The sequence below is a fragment of the Stigmatopora nigra genome, chromosome 7 (genome assembly GCF_051989575.1).
Source record: "Stigmatopora nigra isolate UIUO_SnigA chromosome 7, RoL_Snig_1.1, whole genome shotgun sequence".
Classification (NCBI taxonomy): domain Eukaryota; kingdom Metazoa; phylum Chordata; class Actinopteri; order Syngnathiformes; family Syngnathidae; genus Stigmatopora; species Stigmatopora nigra.
In genome coordinates, this window is record NC_135514.1 from 14,444,953 (window position 1) to 14,463,166 (window position 18,214).

Here is an 18,214-nt window from a genome sequence, read left to right on the forward strand (position 1 = left end):
TTTTTTTATAAATAATATTGCACATTGTTTTTGTAAAGTGTAATATTTTAGAATGACCTTATTCGGACATGACTTTTTAAAATAAATAATACTTTAAAAAATGTAAAAACTTGGTCTACTTTTTTTTTTATTTAATATTTATTGATTATTTATTTGTCTATTTTGTTGTTGTTATTTTTGCACTAAAAAACTCTAAATCTTGTCAAATTATAGTATTTAATTTAATATTAATTTTAATACATCAACTTTTACTTTTCATTTTTTTTCACGTTATTTTTTAAGCATATTCTATTTTTATAAGCAACTTTTTTCCAGCTAATGGCGTCTTTTTCTTTACACGAAAGCTTTTATGACGAATTGTAATTTCACGCAAATTTGACACGCATGTTTAAAGCCACAAAATTCCATCAGTCTATGCTAACAAGCGTGCTAGAAGGAAACTAAGACAAAAAATAAAAAATAAATGACACCTACCTTATGGGGGTCAGCCAAAGGGGGGATTTGAAAGTAGCATCAAAAACGGCTGTCCGTCGTGGCGAGAAAAAAAAATCCACTGCCACCAGAAAGTCGAGAGTCATACTGAAATAAAAAATTTAAAAAAATCATAAAAGAGCAGCTGAGACTATTTGTATGAAAACATGAAATATGTATTTGATGTATTTTTCTTTTATAAATGGATTAAAAGTCCTGAATATTCAGTTTTTTTTATAGATCTAAAACAATGCTTATTTTAGCTTTTTTATATATATTTTTTAGATTTTACAAAATGATTTTTGAACTAAAAAAACTGAAAAAAATTGATAAAAAAATTACAATTATTGATTTAAAATGGGGGAAAATCAGGAAATTTAATATACATCTATACTCTTTATTTTAATTTGATCCTAAAACAGAAAGTCGGCACTCATCATTGACTTTCCCGGACCGCACAAAATGATGCGGCGGGCCCAGATTTGGCCCCAGGGCCGCCACTTTGACACCTTTGTCTTATATTGTAATCAATTGCAATTTTAGCCATGTTGTGTAAACTTTGGTTTGAAAATCTTTTTTTAAAATATATTTTTAGATATTACAAAAAAAATTGAACTAAAAACAGAAAAAATGGATTAAAAAATGACAATTATTGATTTAAAAGGGGCAAAATCAGGAAATTTAATATACATCTATACTCTTCTATTTAATTTAATCCTAAAACAGAAAGTCGGCACTCATGATTGACTTTCCCGGGCCACAAAAAATGATTTGGCGGGCCCAGATTTGGCCCTTGGGCCGCCACTTTGACACACATGTGCACTTTTTAACTTGACAAACAAACCTGTTACAACTCATCTGTGATGTAAATCCCAGCCAGAAAGTTTCTTGATGTTCCATTCAGGAAAATCGGAACTTTCTAAGTCCTGTTATCGTGGAATTGTCTCCAGATGCAACGTACCTACGTACCAACGTACGTTCGTTGAATCCACGTTCGTGTCTACGGAAAAAGCAGAAAAGAGAAATTAAAGTCAGGAAAACGTTGATATCAATTGTATGTTGTGACATTTTTAAAAAAATGGCGAGTTTAAAATGTAATGACTCAAAGTTGTCAAAAGTTTTTGATGGCGTCAACGTTTGTGCTAATTATACGAGACAGATGGGCTATGCAAATTTGATTGGGTGTGGGCAAAGTATGAGTCATTCCTGAACCAGCTGCACAAAGCCTGTTGGCAATCATGAAAACATTTGAAGATGTTCAAGTTGCCTTGACTTTAATCATATTTTTTTGGGTCATTCACTTTTTCGGTTTAACCATTGTCCCCCAAAAAACGACTAATGGGAAAAAAATAATTAATGGGAAAAAAATAACTAATGGGATACAGTGGTACCTTGAGATACGAGTTTAATGCGTTCCAGGACTGAGTTTGTATGTTGATTTACTCGTAATTTAAATGAATTTTTTTCCATAGAAATGAACTAAAAAGTAATTAATTGGTTCCAACCCTCTGAAAAAAACACCAAAACAGGATATTGGATTGGAAAAAAACATTTGTATTTGTTTTATTTCGCCATCTATTAACAAAGTAACAAATATCTAGTGGTTTAATAGTAATAAATAATAACTCAAATGAATATTTTCCATAGAAATGAACTAAAAACTAATTAATTGGTTCCAACCCTCTGAAAAAACACCAAAAACATGATATTGGATTGGAAAAAACCTTTGTATTTGTTGTAATTCGCCATCTATTAACAATGTAACAAATAAGTAGTGGTTTAATAGAACTAAAATGTGTTTAATAGTACTAAGATGTGTTTAATAGTACTAAAATTACTTTTTGCATGGCAATGCGCTCGTAACATAAACAAATTTAAATGAACTTGGATTACGATGCAGGAACACTCAAAAATAAATTTAATCTAACTTTACACTAAACTTAATTCTAATTTTCTTTAAAATTTTGATACCTTTCTTCACCTGGATTGGCTCTATTAGCCCCGCCTCCACCTTGACTTTTAGACAACCTATCGGGGATTATTTGCTTTTGTATTCGCTTCAAAATATTCCCAAAATAATACACACAAATGTCCTCACAATAGGAAAACACACAAAACAAGAAGTAGTATATACTCCTCTCGTATTAGCCAACAAGCTCCGCCCTTTGCACTGACTAACAGCAAAAAAAAAAAAAACACGAACAAAATGCCACCAGAAAGATAGTGGCCTTGATGTACAATATTTGCTAGAATTTTTTACTTGTATCTCAAATTGCTCTTATGTCAAGGTATTACTGCATTCTGACTGCCATTTTTGGAGAATTTTCCAACCAAGACAATGCTAACGCTAATCATATCCAAGTGATTTTCCAATAAAACGAAGCCAAAGCATGGTAGAGTTTAAAAACCAAGATTGTGATTAAAACCCAAGTCGTTGCGCCACTTTAGCACAAAAGCGCATTGTGTGGCCACCCAAAAAAACACAACAAAAAAACATGTGCTGTTCATCTGGCTTTAAAATGGCTCAACATTGTTGAGTGAGATTTTTTTTTTAGGGGAGGAAAGTACAACCTTTGGGGGGTTCCAAACTTCTTCCTGATCAGCTGCTCGTAAAAACCGCAAAAAAATAGACGGGTGGACTAAATGAATCTTACAAAACGCGAAAATAAACAAAAAAAGTACAACAAATCTGTGTTTTTAGTGGTTTTGTGACAATGGAAGGTTTAAAAAAGCACATTTTTTGAGGGAAAACCATCTCCGCAATCATAGCTTGGCACCATTGTTTAAGGTGATTTTTTTTTTGCAATTATGCGGAATAATAGAAAGCCTTAACAAGTTTTTGGCATTCCAGTGGGTTACATAAAAAATAAATACCGTTTTTGGCAAGTCCAAATTCTTTTGGCATTCCAGCCTTGAGGAAAACCCTTGGCTGGATCTCATCAACAAATTTCTTTAAAAAAATAGCAGATTCTCATTCATTTTCCATAGCGCCTACCGTCACAATATCGGCAGGGGGTGCCGGAGCCTATCCTAATGGACAAGGGACATCTAGAATTGGTAGCCAGCCAATTGCAGGGTCCATTTTCTCTCTATTGTTGTGAAACTTAGATATGACATACACAGGACGCATTTTATAGTTGAGAAGGGTGTCAAAAGTATGGTCCGTGGGCCAGATTTGGCCCCAGTAGGGGGTCCGATTCGGCCCCCAGCGGGGTTTGTTCTGCCTGAGCGCTACTTTGTATTTTTTATACTGTACGTAAAGAACTACAATATTTTTTGGATTATAAATCACTTTTTTTCATTCACATTATTATATAATTTAAGTTATTTTCACACTAAATCGCAAGGGGGCGCTCTAGGCCGGCGGTTTTGACATTGCTGGTAATAAATGAAAACAACTTTTGCTAGTTATCCGAATAACTCTTAATATGTTACATAATATGAAATGTGGTAGACATGTCATTCATGTAACGTTAGTATGTTTATTTTAATTTGAATTTTCTTTTAAATAATACGTATATTTTTGGTGTTGAATTTGATCTAGTAAATTTCCCCCAAAATGCGACTGATACTCTTAGTTTTTTTCCTTCTTAATTATGCATTTTCTTTTGCCAATGCGACTTATAGTCCAGAAAATACGGTAAACACTTTCATTTTTCCCCCAAAAAAACAGATTTTTGTGAGTTGTGTGATCACTTTCACTCATTCGAAAACTATTATGCCCCCAAACTAACAACAAGTCACCAGAAAATGCTCAAAAATCAACATGAACCAACCAGAGAACCAAAATTCTCCAGTAAAAACCCTCAAAAATCAACATGAACCAACCAGAGAACCAAAATTCTCCAGTAAAAACCCTCAAAAATCAACATGAACCAACCAGAGAACCAAAATTCTCCAGTAAAAACCCTCAAAAATCAACATGAACCAACCAGAGACCCAAAATTCTCCAGTAAAAACCCTCAAAAATCAACATGAACCAACCAGAGAACCCAAATTCTCCAGTAAAAACCCTCAAAAATCAATGGGAAATGATCCAAAATGTCCTTTAAAATGACTACGATGACCCTAAAATGACCATAAAATGATACAAAACCAACTCATTACCTGGAATTGACAATGCCAAACATCCAACTCAGTTAACACAGTTTTTAGGCCAAAAAATAAAGACATCCAGTCTAGAAAATGATTGACACAGACTGACCAGTAAAAAGATGGATTGTAGTTCTTTATAAAAAATGGCTAAAGAGTTTGAAAGAAGATCAAGTTCATCTTTAGACCTTCATTGGATCGCACCATTCCAGATATTAATCTGTTTTTTAATCTGCTGACTTTATGATTGGCCCAGATCATGGCGGTCGGTGTAGGGTGTCGTTTTTGCTATTCTCGAAAGCTTAGAACGGCCTTCACGACGTGAAATTGGGAAACCATCCAAAAAGAACATGCCATGTAACTATAGGGTCAACGACAGGACGGCGCTATGTTATATCTGTACGTAGTGTAGTGGTTTTGACAGCCTGGCTATGTCAAAGACAGAAAAAAGAAGAAAAAAAATGTGTGGAAGGGAAATGCCACTAAAAAACTGAAAGTTGGAGGAAAACCAAGACCCGCAAAAAAGGGGAGCGTCTCAAAGGACGGACGGAGAAGACAGTAGAACAGTAGTTCTATTCAAAAGGCATTTTCTTTCCCCTTGGCAATGGTTTGAATGGGATTTAAAATGAGATCATTTTTTTTCTTCTTCTTCCTACAGAAACGCCAACAGAAGTTTAAATGAAGACAGAATGTGGAGGTTTTTCCACTGTTTGGGAAAAAATGAAAGATAAAGTTGAGTTGGATGGACGGAATGGCGACAGGATGAAAGAAAATATAATGTTAATGATATTAACATAGTCTTAAATACATTTACTATTTATAAAAATGGCTAGAAAAGGCATATTGCTAAGCATTAATGTCAACTTGATTTTATATGGGCTGGACCATTTTAGATATAATTTTTAGATTTTTTTTAAATTTATTTAGTATTCAGTTTTTTATATAGATCTAAAACAATGTTTATTTTGGACCATTTTAGATATAATATTTAGATCTTTTAAATTATAAATTAATTAAAAGAACTGGATTAAAAGCCCTGAATATTCAGTTTTTTATAGATCTAAAACAATGTTTATTTCGGACCATTTTAGATATAATATTTAGATTTTTTTTATTATAAATGGATTAAGAGAACTGGATTAAAAGCCCTGAATATTCAGTTTTTTATAGATCTAAAACAATGTTTATATCGGACCATTTTAGATATAATATTTAGATTTTTTTTATTATAAATGGATTAAAAGAACTGAAAAATATTGAATATCGTAAACAGGAAGGATTCGGAGTACGACAACAAAAAAAACACTAAAAAAATTATGATTCCCCAAAGAAGTATTCTTAACTAAAATATTCTATTTTTGCGGTTAATCTAGACCAGAAATGGCCGCCCTTAAATGGAAAAATGCAAAGTATGGTGACCCTTATTTAATTAGAAAAATTTAAAAAATTAAAAATTTACAAATAAAAAAATAAAACATTAGAAAATTAAAACATTAAAACGTTAAAAAAAATAAAAAAAATTAAAAAAATAGAAAATTAAAATATTAAAACATAAAAAATGGAAAAATTAGAAAATTTAAAAAAAATGTAAAAAATATTTTTTGGGGTCAATTTTCCTTTTACACAAGATGACATGCACATGTTATTCACAAAAAAAAAAAAAAAAATAAAGCCAATGTGTTTTTGTGACTCACGTTGGAATGCCACCGAACTAATGTGGGTTTACCCGGGGTCCCACTTTTTTTTTATATACACAGTACTGCTTTGATTGTTGTTTGTTTTCAACTTTGCTTGTGTGTCTGAATATGAAGACATGTGTTTCTTTTTAGCTGAACAAAAAGTTCACTTCAATCCCTTAAAAAGGGGAAACAAGGGCAACAAACACGTCAAGTTTCATTAGCAGGAACAAAAGTGCATTGTTCTCTGACAATTAGCATTAGCTTGTTGTACCCAATGAAACTATCCAATACACTCATTTTGTTTCCATAACAAGCAAAAAAAGAGCTAGCTTGACATCATAAAATGTTTAAATGTACCGTGGAACACCGAGCGACCGCTCGCGACCGCTCAAAGAGTGTCAACTTGCAAAAATCCACAGCTGCTTAGGCGTAAAACGTTAAGCACCTCTTTAATTTAGTTGGCCAACCAAATGTCTTGGAGTGGGCGGGGTGGTGTGGCCCGAAAAACAACAACAACAACAAAATGAGGATCAGATTAGTTTTTCCTCTCTGATCTCCATTTTCTTCAGGACTTGAAAAATCTTTTGAAATCAACCAACGGGTGCCTGATAATATTAAAGTTTATTAAATTGAGTTTAATTGTGGTTGAAGTAGTAGTAGCAGTCATATTAGTAGTAGTCAGAGTAGTCGTAGTAGTCGGAGTTGTAGTAGTAGTAGTAGTCAGAGTTGTAGTGGTAGTCGAAGTTGTAGTAGTAGTAGTAGTCAGAGTTGTTGTAGTAGTCGGAGTTGTTGTAGTAGTAGTCAGAGTTGTTGTAGTAGTCGGAGTTGTTGTAGTAGTAGTCAGAGTTGTTGTAGTAGTCGGAGTTGTTGTAGTAGTAGTCAGAGTTGTTGTAGTAGTAGTAGTCGGAGTTGTTGTAATAGTCGGAGTTATTGTAGTAGTAGTCAGAGTTGTTGTAGTAGTAGTAGTCGGAGTTGTAGTAGTAGTAGTAGTAGTAGTAGTCAGAGTTGTAGTAGAAGTAGTAGTCAGAGTTGTAGTTGTAGTAGTCGGAGTAGTAGTAGGCGGAGTTGTAGTAGTAGTAGTAGTCAGAGTTGTTGTAGTAGTAGTAGTCAGAGTTGTTGTAGTAGTAGTAGTCAGAGTTGTTGTAGTAGTAGTAGTAGTCAGAGTTGTTGTAGTAGTAGTAGTGGGAGTTGAAGTAGTAGTGGTCGGAGTTGTAGTAGAAGTAGTCAGAGTTGTAGTAGTAGTCGGAGTTGCCTTGCAACCATTTCAGGTTGTGGTCTTTATCGTCTGGGATGGGCTCCAGCACCCCTGCAAACTTTATGGGGATAAGCGGAAATAAAAATTAAGCAACAAACGCACTACTACGCTTATTCGTCAATACACAACTTGAATTTCCTGTACTTCAATCTACTTTGAAAGTCCAGACGGCCCCGCATTGAAGGTTGAGTGGCTTTTCACAAGGTCTAATTTTACTCTTGGTAACCCACAGATAAAGACTAGGCCATGTTGTTTTACAGTCAAGTGGCTTTTCAATAAGGGCAGGGCCTAGTTTGTAATTTTTTATTTATTTATTGTTTTAACGGGTGTAACAGATGGCAAGAAAGAGAAGAGAGTGGCGACCTCAGCTGTCGTGCTGACGGCTGTCCTCGATGGCATCGCTCCGTCACCGCTGTGATGAGAGCCAAAGTGTTTTTCCGCACGGTTCACCAACTCCCACCAGAGTATCGTGCGCATTGACCAACACACACGCGCCCACACCGCCACGGGTCAGTAAAAATAACGGAGAGCAGGTCCAAGTATGACTGGCGACTACTACTACTCTGACTACTATTCCGACTGCTACTACTACTCTGACTACTACAACTACGCCGACTACGACAACTATGACTAATACCACGACCGCTACTACTATGACTCCTACTACGACTACTTCAACCACGTCTACGACTGCTACTACTATGACTACTACTACAACTACTTCAACCACATCTACGACTATTACTACTATGACTACTACTACGACTACTTCAACCACATCTATGACTACTATGACTACTACTACTACTATTACTACTACAATGGATTCTACTACTATGACTATGACTATTATACTACTACTATTATTACTACCACAGCTACTACTACTACTACTACCACAGCCTCTACTACTACTACTACGATGACAACTACTACTACTACTACGATGACAACTACTACTACTACTACCACAGCTACTACTACTACTACTACCACAGCTACTACTACTACTACTACCACAGCTACTACTACTACTACTACCACAGCTACTACTACTACTACTACTACCACAGCTACTACTACTACTACCACAGCTACTACTACTACTACTACTACTACGATGACAACTACTACAACTACTAATACGATGACAACTACTACTACTACTAATACGATGACAACTACTACTACTAATACGATGACAACTACTACTACTAATACGATGACAACTACTACTACTAATACGATGACAACTACTACTACTACTACAATGACAACTACTATGACCACTACTACTACTCCTACTACAGCTCCATCTAGTAGTGGATGTATAACACAACCCACTACTACTACAGCTCCAACTAGTTGATGTATAACACCCCTTATTCCAACTCCAGCTTCATCTAGTGAAAGTATAACATAAACCCAACCACTACTACCACGCAATAGTCACCTCATAAAAACCACAGCGATCCCAGACATCCAGGCTCTGCACCCTTTCGCAGCCCGATTAAATATCCGATCCAAAACACCGAGGCGCAAAAGTGACAGGCGATCCGACGCCAAGGTCCACGAGGTGTCGGAGAAGATGCCGCAAAAGGTGAAGCGTGGCCTACGTGACCTCTCTTTAGTGCGGGTCGTCAATTAGACCGAGTGGCGTTGGCTCTAAGAGAAAAATGGCGGCGCCAACTTGGCCTCTCACACTACTAGTGGCGCATTTAGCTTTGCACTTTTAAGCTTAAGCATTCCCATTTACCAGTCCCTGTGGTCCTCACTCTGGAGACCTCTAGACTAAACAGTCCTCCCTCTTAACTCACTGGACTGACCATTCCCGTTCTTGTTGGCACAAACTTCAAACTAGGCGACTTACGACCCAAATTTACTCAAAGCATTGAAAGTTTTTTTAGAATAACGCTACTAATAATGTTAAAATATCTTCGCTCACCAAAATGTTTGCAATTAAAACTTAACATTGAGAGAAAGTTGACTATACAAGCAGGTAGTAGAGCTAAAGTAGTTGTAGTAGCCTAAAAAAAAGTTAGCAAGCGCAACCTAGCTCGATATGGTGTTAGCATATGCTAATATGTAGCTCTTAAAATCCAGGATCCTTTAAAAAATAAATAAAACGTAACCGATTTTATTGCGACTGACTGGGGACCAATTTATGGAAAAGTTTGCCGGGATAAGCTCCAGCACCCCTCTGGCGTTGTAAATAAATAAATGCATAACATTTCAGTTAGCAAATTCTAATAGTTAGTCCTATTATGATCCTATGTTGGAACAAAAAGTATAACTACTCGAAACTTGCAAACTTTTGTACCCGGGGGCCATTTTGACTTTAAAAATTTAACTGATGGGCGGGGTCAGCACTAGATAAGATACATATAAAAAAGTGCATCCGTTAACAGTACATATGAAACATAAATAGGAAAAAAAGGACTAAAGTATTAAGATACTCATCCCTCATCATTAAAGTAAAAAGTATTAAGTACAAAGTAAAAATAAATGTATTAAGAAATATTAAAATGTCATTTAAAAAAAGATAGAGGGGCAGTAAAACACCAAAAACAAATAAGAGTGGACCGAGCTACTGCCAATAGCTTCCACGTGGCGGCGCCATCTTGTGGAAGAAAATACCTTATTTGCACAATGTCGGCGGGCCGGATTAAAACACCTTGAGGGCCGAATATGGCCCGCGGGCCGTAGTTTTCCCACGTCTACCGTAGAAGTTAATTCTTTCGTTTACACTGGCAAAATAGATTCATCACGAGGACACCTGTTGGTGATTTTAGGTGGTGAAAGTCCAAATATTATTGGACATGGCCAAAGCATGTTGGGGACTGCGATTTGGTTTCAAGGAATTCCGCACTTGTAAAGCCACCTTTCTACTTTTAACTCCTCATTTGCCTCCTAATCAAAATGAGCTTTTGCTCGTAATCGCCGCCATCTTGGGTTTCCTCGGATTTTGCCTGTTTTGAAAACAAGGTTGCCCGTCTAAATCCCGCCGTGGACATATGGAGAAGGTGATAATGGGGCGTTCATAGGGGGGAGAACCGGGTGTTTGTCACCGAGGGACTTGAGGAGCCCTAGCCAGCTGTCTTTGAATATATGCTCATCTCCGTCACCCCCATGGCGCCCCATGGTGTTGACAACAAAGACAAGTGGGACATCCATCTTGCGGTTTGACGTGCGTCACATGGCGCGGCAATTGTGGCTATGGTAACGGCTAAAAAAGACGGAGGATTGGAATTACAGTATTTTCTCGCATATAAGTCGCATCTGCGTATAAGCCGTACCTTTAAAATAGCCTTAAAATGGTTGAATTTTTACAATTTCTCGAGTGTAAGGCGCCTCATGATTTATAATTTTATTTTCCATATTCATGGTTTTAATAGGGAGGACAAATGTGTTATTTTGAAGGGAAATTTTTAAAGAATTTTAATTTTTTTTAATCAAAAAGTGTGTGCGTAGTATAGTTTTTATCGCTAGGTAAAATGGCGGCGCCCTGATCGAGCAATGGCATATAAAAGTGAGTTTTTTAACGTTTTATGCAAGATATAGTTTGTTTTATTTTCTTGAATTTCATTAATAAGCGTAAAATACATTTTAGTGTTTTATTTGTTACATTTTTTTGCTTGAATTTCATTCCTAAACGTCAAAATAAATTTAGTTTAGCATTTTATCTGTTTATATTTTCTCTATTTTCAAATAAAATGGCCGCATTATTTTGCATTATGGCATTTTGTCCCAATTTCGTGGATGTCAAATCTAATTTATGCGCATATAAGCCGTACCCTCCATTCAATCATCATTTAAGCGACAAATACAACATATATTCAAGAAAATACAGTAGTTAAAACATCCCAAAACAGCAAAAAAAAACCTTTAATAAACTCCAAAATCCAAATTTTAGCCATTGCTAGCTTTAGCCATAAAAAAAACAACTTCAAGTCCTCAGTTTCACCTCATTTAACGTGTCGATTTCATTCCATTACCCTCATTAAAAACATAGTGCTACTGAAAAGTACTTTAGTTTAAACAATTGCCTCCTTTCTTCAAACTAAACAATGAATCATGCTACAGCCAATAAGAGACATTTGGAGATTTACAAGCGCTAACAACAACCAGATGCTGGAAAACATGGCCAATTCTTCATAAAAAAAACACTCCTCTCGAGATTCCGACCATCCAAACATGACTTCCAACTTTTTGGACAATAAATATTGCATAGTAACAACAAATATTGCAGAAAAGTACTGGTAAAGTAAAAGAACTTCTGAACTAATGTGTTGGAAAGGAGTTGAATTACGAGACCCAATGGGGGCTAACTGTTAGCGAGGACATGTACGCATCCAACAGGTGGCTGCGGGGTGCCGTGAACTCATTTATCCAGACAGTAGTGTCAAGGGGACAGGCTATAAATAGCCCAGATGGTCGGGAGGTTAACGGGGCACTAAAAATGAGATGGGAAGGGTTTAAAAGCTGAAATGTGGAATGAAGTTGAGGTTGAATAACACCATTGTTTTGATAGGTCAGGAATTGTTGATTAATATGATTCAAAAATATGTATTTTATCAAACTGGCAACAACTGATACATGACAATTTTGCTATGAATTCAGTTTATTGCTTATTTTTTTAAATAAAGTTTCTGATTGGCTGATGATTTATGAATTAAACGTTAATTTACAAAAGGGAAGCTAGCAGGATGTAGCGCTAACTATTAGTGATACTTTTTCCCAATGTAAACACAGATGCTAGCTTTATTTTGTAGTTTTTTTTTTATTCTGGCCTCAAGTTGAGTCAAACGAGTAGAATTATTTGGCAGCTTTGAAAGGCTGTCGTCATGGTAACGGCGTATCTTACTTTCCTGCAACGTAAACACAATCTGACGCGACTAATTAAGTTTCAAGCATGGTGGTCTCACACACTCACTCACTCACTCAGTCTGTACATTTTGTCTGGCTTTTTCCTGATTTCGCACAAAAAAAAACATCCATTTTTTTCCCTAAAGCCGTAAAAATGGGATTTGTAGGGCTTTCTATAACTAGAAGACTTTTGTCCAATTGTCGTCACCCCCCCAAAAAACTGCAAAAACAGTTCTTGTACTCATAAAAGTGATTAAAAACTTCAAATTTAATAAAGATACACTTTTTAAATCCGGACAATTAAGTCACCTGATTTAGAAGAAATCCTGGAGTTTACATGCTCAATAGATCTTGTGTGGGTTTTCTCCGGGTACTCCGATTTCCTCCCTGATCCTAAAAACTTGCATGCTAGGCTAGCTGGTAACTTGCATGCTAGGCTATCTGCTAACTTGCATGCTCGACTAGCTGGTAACTTGCATGCTAGGCTATCTGCTAACTTGCATGCTAGGCTAGCTGGTAACTTGCATGCTAGGCTTGCTGGTAACTTGCACACTAGGCTAGCTGCTAACTTACATGCTAGGCTATCTGATTAAGCACTTCAAATCGCCCTTAATAGATGCAATTGGTTGTCCTTTTGTCTGCGATTGGCTGGCAACCGATTCAGGGTGTCCCTGGGATGGGCTCCAGCACCCCCTGTGAGCCTTGTAAGAATAAGCAGTACAAAAAAATGAATGAATGAATAGATCACTGAGACTCTGAACACTGATGGCATTCCCCCACACACACACACGAAAAATGAAAAGTGAGTAGCATGGCCACGCCCCCTTCTCAAATGCACACACACACACACACGCATAAAACCACCGCCACACACCCACACACACACACCACAAGATGCCGTCGCGTCTGCAGATCGCACGCATGGAGCACTAGGACGACTTTTAGCGCTTTTATTGGTCGCCTCGTTTGAGTTGAATACAAAGCTGAAAAACAGAACGGTAAGTGTTGTTTTTGTTGTTATTTTGTCATTTTTTTGGTCAATTTAGCCTTATGTATGCATGTAACATATTGGGAAAACAGTTTAAATTGAAGGGAAGATGAGTACCGATAAATGTAAGGGTTAAAGTGATTGTGGTGGTTCTCAAAATAGGGGTGGTGGGCCCAAAAGTGGTCCGAAAGCTTGATATGTGGGGTCGAACTTAACTAGGGTGAAACAAAACAACATTAAATATCTATAATTGTCAATTCCACTGCAATTCCACTACTTTTTTTGTTTTATTTTTCAATTCTTTCACAGTTTTTGTTATTTTTTCAATTTAATTTATCTTTACTAGTCGTCTTTTTTAGACCGCAAAGTCAAAACGGAAACCCAAATGGCGACAGGGTATTTTTTGCAAGTATAGAGCTACAAATCATCACTGACCCGTCCCCCCCCTGTGGACCGAAATAGAGACAAGCGACTTAGGGTGATGGTGTACTTCTCGTGTACGAACTCGGCGATGACAAACGGGTCGGGAAGTGAGTCAACGCAAAGATGCCAGAATGACATTTGAGAGTAGCACCCTGAATCTTGGGACGTTGTCCATCAGTACTGCATGGAAACCATTAAAACACCCTTAAAAACTCAACTCACAACTTTAACCGTTAAAAATAAACACAAAAAAACCTGAGATTAGTCCAAGGGTGTCAGACTCGGGTTGGTTTGCGGGCCTCTTTAACGTCAACTTGATTTCACGTGGGCTGGATCATTTTAGATATAATATTTATATATATTTTTTTAATAAATGGATTAAAATAACTGGATTAAAATCCCGGAATATTCCATTTTTGTATAGATCTAAAACAATATTTATTTTAACTTTTTCTAAAATATATTTTTAGATTTTACACATGATTTTTGAACTAAAAACAGAAAAAAATGATTAAAAAATGACAATTATTGATTTAAAAAGGGGGAAAATAAGGAAATTTAATATACATATATACTCAAACAATGTTTATTTTAGCTTTTTTTGGATATATTTTTAGATTTTACAAAATGATTTTTGAACTAAAAACACAGAAAAAAATGGATTAAAAAATGACAATTATTGATTTAAAAAGGGGGAAAAATCAGGAAATGTAATATACATCCATACTCTTCATTTTAATTTGATCCTAAAACAGAAAGTCGGCACTCATCATTTACTTTCCCGGGCCACACAAAATGAGGCGGTGGACCAGATTTGGCCCGCGGGCCGCCACTTTGACACCCTCGGACTAGACTATTAATCCGATAAATTACGGTAGACATTGCATGGGGATTCGATGCAAAATTCGGTTGAACCAATTTAAAAATCTCTGAATTCGCCAAATTCTAAAGCGAACCAATTGAATGCTTTTATTGTCATTATACAAGTTTTATTATTGTTTCAAAAAACTGAGTCAGAACTGACATGGCTTATCTTCAATCCATTTTAAGCGCCTCCACGTGTCTTAACAATCACATTTAAATAACTTGCTATCTCCGCAAACAACAAATGTAGCCAATCACCCCCCACAACTCTACCGAGGCCACTTTGCAATTGGCAAATGTGATTCCAGCTGGCGGCTAAAACGATCCCGTCTTTAAAAGAAGTGGACTGTTTGTTTCCAGGCACTCAAAGTAGCCTATCAAGTTACAAGTCCATTGTTGATTATCTGAAATAAAACTACAGCTGCGTTGTCCTAGTACATTCTAGATCTGCGATACCTTACGACAACAGATCCTGGTTAACAAAAAACTTCTATAACAGTCATGTTGATCTCACAAACAATTGTCAAGGGATTACGCTAAGTGTTACTACCTCTAGCAAGAGGATTTAGCCCAGCATCCCCTCGCTAGGAGAACCTCCAGGGGGATTTTTACGAGTACTACCATGCAGTCATTTGATATTACCGACTGGCGCCGTCCATCTCGGGATGTCAAGTTTGCGATTTAATCCGGAATGAAGCACTCTATAGTTGTTAACCTGGAATAAAGTCGATATCTGCGTGACCGGACGTTTGGTCGCCAGTCTTTTGGTTCTTTTTGGTCGCCGGTCAAATGTACTTAGATATTAAAGAGTACTTTGTTATTAAACAGTACTTAGTTATTAAAGAGTACTTAGTTATTAAACAGTACTTAGATATTAAACAGTACTTAGATATTAAACAGTACTTAGATATTAAACAGTACTTAGATATTAAACAGTACTTAGATATTAAACGGTACTTAGATATTAAGCTCTCTCATAGATATTAAACAGTCTCTCTTAGATATTAAACTCTCACACTTAGATATTCAACTTTCTCTTAAAAAATATAATTTTGAGGGCTGGCTTCAACAGTAAACTCCCTGTCACCATTTGACCGGCGACCAAACGTCCGGGCGACCAAACGTCCGGGCGACCAAAAGTCCAGGCGATCCAACGTCAGGGCGACCAAATGTCCGTCAGTCCAACCAAACATCCGGGCGACCAAACATCTGGGCGACCAAACATCCGGGCGACCAAACATCCGGGCGACCAAACGTCCGGGCGACCAAACATCCGGGCGACCAAACATCCCGGCGACCAAACGTCCCGGCAACCAAAACATCTGATGACCAAACATCCAGCGACCAAACGTCCGAGCACCGATATCTGTATGCTAGCGTCTGGTAAACCTCTAAACAAAGTTCAACTACCACAAAAAAGTTGGCCAAGCTAGTCGATACAAAACGTGTAGCAACAAAACAGAACCTTGTTTACGAAATGTTTAGGGATTAAAATGTCCTCACCTGTCACTATGTATCATCCTCTATGGGAATTCTAACCTTGTTTAGTTAGCTTCTGTTGTCCTCGTTATAGAAACGTAGTATTTTCTCTGTGAATTACGGCTACTGGTGAGTGTTATCAAGTGAAAAAACCTGTGTGGTCTACAAAAAATTGTTGTGAATCCTTTAAAAAAAAAAAGGGGGGACCTCACGTGTGTTTTTTAGCCTAGCGCGTTTAGGAACAAATCCAGAGTTGACTGATTAAAAAGGTCGAATGTCCCACAGGCACACTTAAGAGGCTAAAAGCTTGGGTGATTAGCCTGTTGACAGAATTTTGCGGTGTGGGGGAACAGCTGCACGTGGTTATCAGTTCAGACCAAAACAGATGCTTCCACTGTGGAACTTTTTGTGACGTTTCAATGACGGGGAGAAAAAAAATGTTGTGTTTCGGGGGCGTTTCTTGAGTTTTTTTGCGAGATTAGTACAACACTATAATAGAGGGGTACCTCGATATGTGAGCAATTTGAGATCTGAGTAAAATTTCGGGCATATATTTATCTTGAGATACGAGTAAAATTTCGGGCAAAATATTTATCTTGAGTTATGAGTAAAATTTCGGGCAAAATATTTATCTTGAGATGCGAGTAAAATTTTGGGCAAATATTTGCCTTGAGATACGAGTAAAATTTTGGGCAAATATTTATCTTGAGATACGAGTAAAATTTCGGGCAAAATATTTATCTTGAGATACGAGTAAAATTTCGGGTGAATATTTATCTTTAGATAAGAGTAACATTTTGGGGAAATATTTATCTTGAGATACGAGTAAAATTTCGGGTAAATATTTATCTTGAGATACGAGTAAAATTTTGGGCAAATATCTATCTTGAGAAACGAGTAAAATTTTGGGCAAATATTTATCTTGAGATAGGAGTAAAATTTCGGGCGAATATTTATCTTTAGATAAGAGTAAAATTTTGGGCAAATATTTATCTTGAGATGCGAGGAAAATTTCGGGCAAAATATTCATTTTGAGATACGAGTAAAATTTCGGGGAAATATTTATTTTGAGATACGAGACAAAAACAAACAACCATCGATAGGTTACATCGGAAAGTCAGGGTGGAGGCGGGGCTAATCAAGCCAACCCAGGAGAAGAACGTTATCAAAATTTCGAAGAAAATTTGAATTAAGTTTAGATTAAATTTATTTTTGAGTGTCTGCATTGTAATCCAAGTTCGTTTAAATTTAAATCTGTCTAATGTATTACTATTAAACATATTTTAGTACTATTAAACCACTAGTTATTTGTTACTTTCTTACTAGATGGCAAATTAGAACAAATAAAAACATTTTTCCAATCCAATATCCTGTTTTTGGTGTTTTTTCAGAGGGTTGGAACAAATCAATTAGTTTTTAATTCATTTTTATGGGAAACGTTCATTTGAGTTACGAATAAATCGACATACAAGCTCACTCCCGGCACAAATTAAGCTCATATCTCAAGGTACCACTGTAACATAAAAACTTGATACCATAGTTCAATTCTCACAGCCACAAAAAAAAAAAACTTGTTATCAGCCCAAAGAAGACTTAGCTTTTCACCCGAAGAAAACCCGCTAGAGACCCATAACTGTCGCTAACCGTAAAAAAAACGTGTTCTTTAAATGCAATCATCGGCAATTTGAAAGAGAAAGCTCCCTCAATTTTACACAGTGTTTTTTCAATGTCATCCAGATGTTTTTAGCAAAAGCTACTGTCCATGCAAGGGAACATCTTAAATACATAAAGAAGAAAAACAGTCCACCATTTTGCTAATAAAACAAACATATGGGAATGCTACAGTCTCGAAATATGCAAGCTAAGCTAAATGGATGCACAAAAAAAGCCGAAAGGAAATGGTCCTTCGAAAGCCAATGACAACAAAGTGCCAGAGCTTGTCGAGCCCACGAATGTAGAAGACTGAAAAAGAGGCGGAGCTAACAGGAAGATGGATTGATTTAGCTATTTTCCACAATAATAGCGACTAGGACCACCAATGAAAAATCTGTCATTTGTGGTGAGTTGTATGTCTCCAATCAAAGTCCGTGGAGATGA

At 36.5% G+C, this 18,214-nt stretch overlaps 1 long non-coding RNA gene across 1 annotated transcript in view; it reads right to left on the bottom strand.

The window, feature by feature from the left end:
- Positions 1-473: 473 nt before the first annotated feature.
- Positions 474-18,214, bottom strand: part of LOC144199646 (uncharacterized) — a 43,962-nt gene continuing 26,221 nt past the window's right edge. The window contains exons 3-4 of the long non-coding RNA XR_013326954.1: positions 1,316-1,471; positions 474-579 (exon numbers count right to left, since the gene is read on the bottom strand). This is a non-coding gene — a long non-coding RNA (uncharacterized LOC144199646). The remainder of the gene's footprint in view (positions 580-1,315; positions 1,472-18,214) is intronic.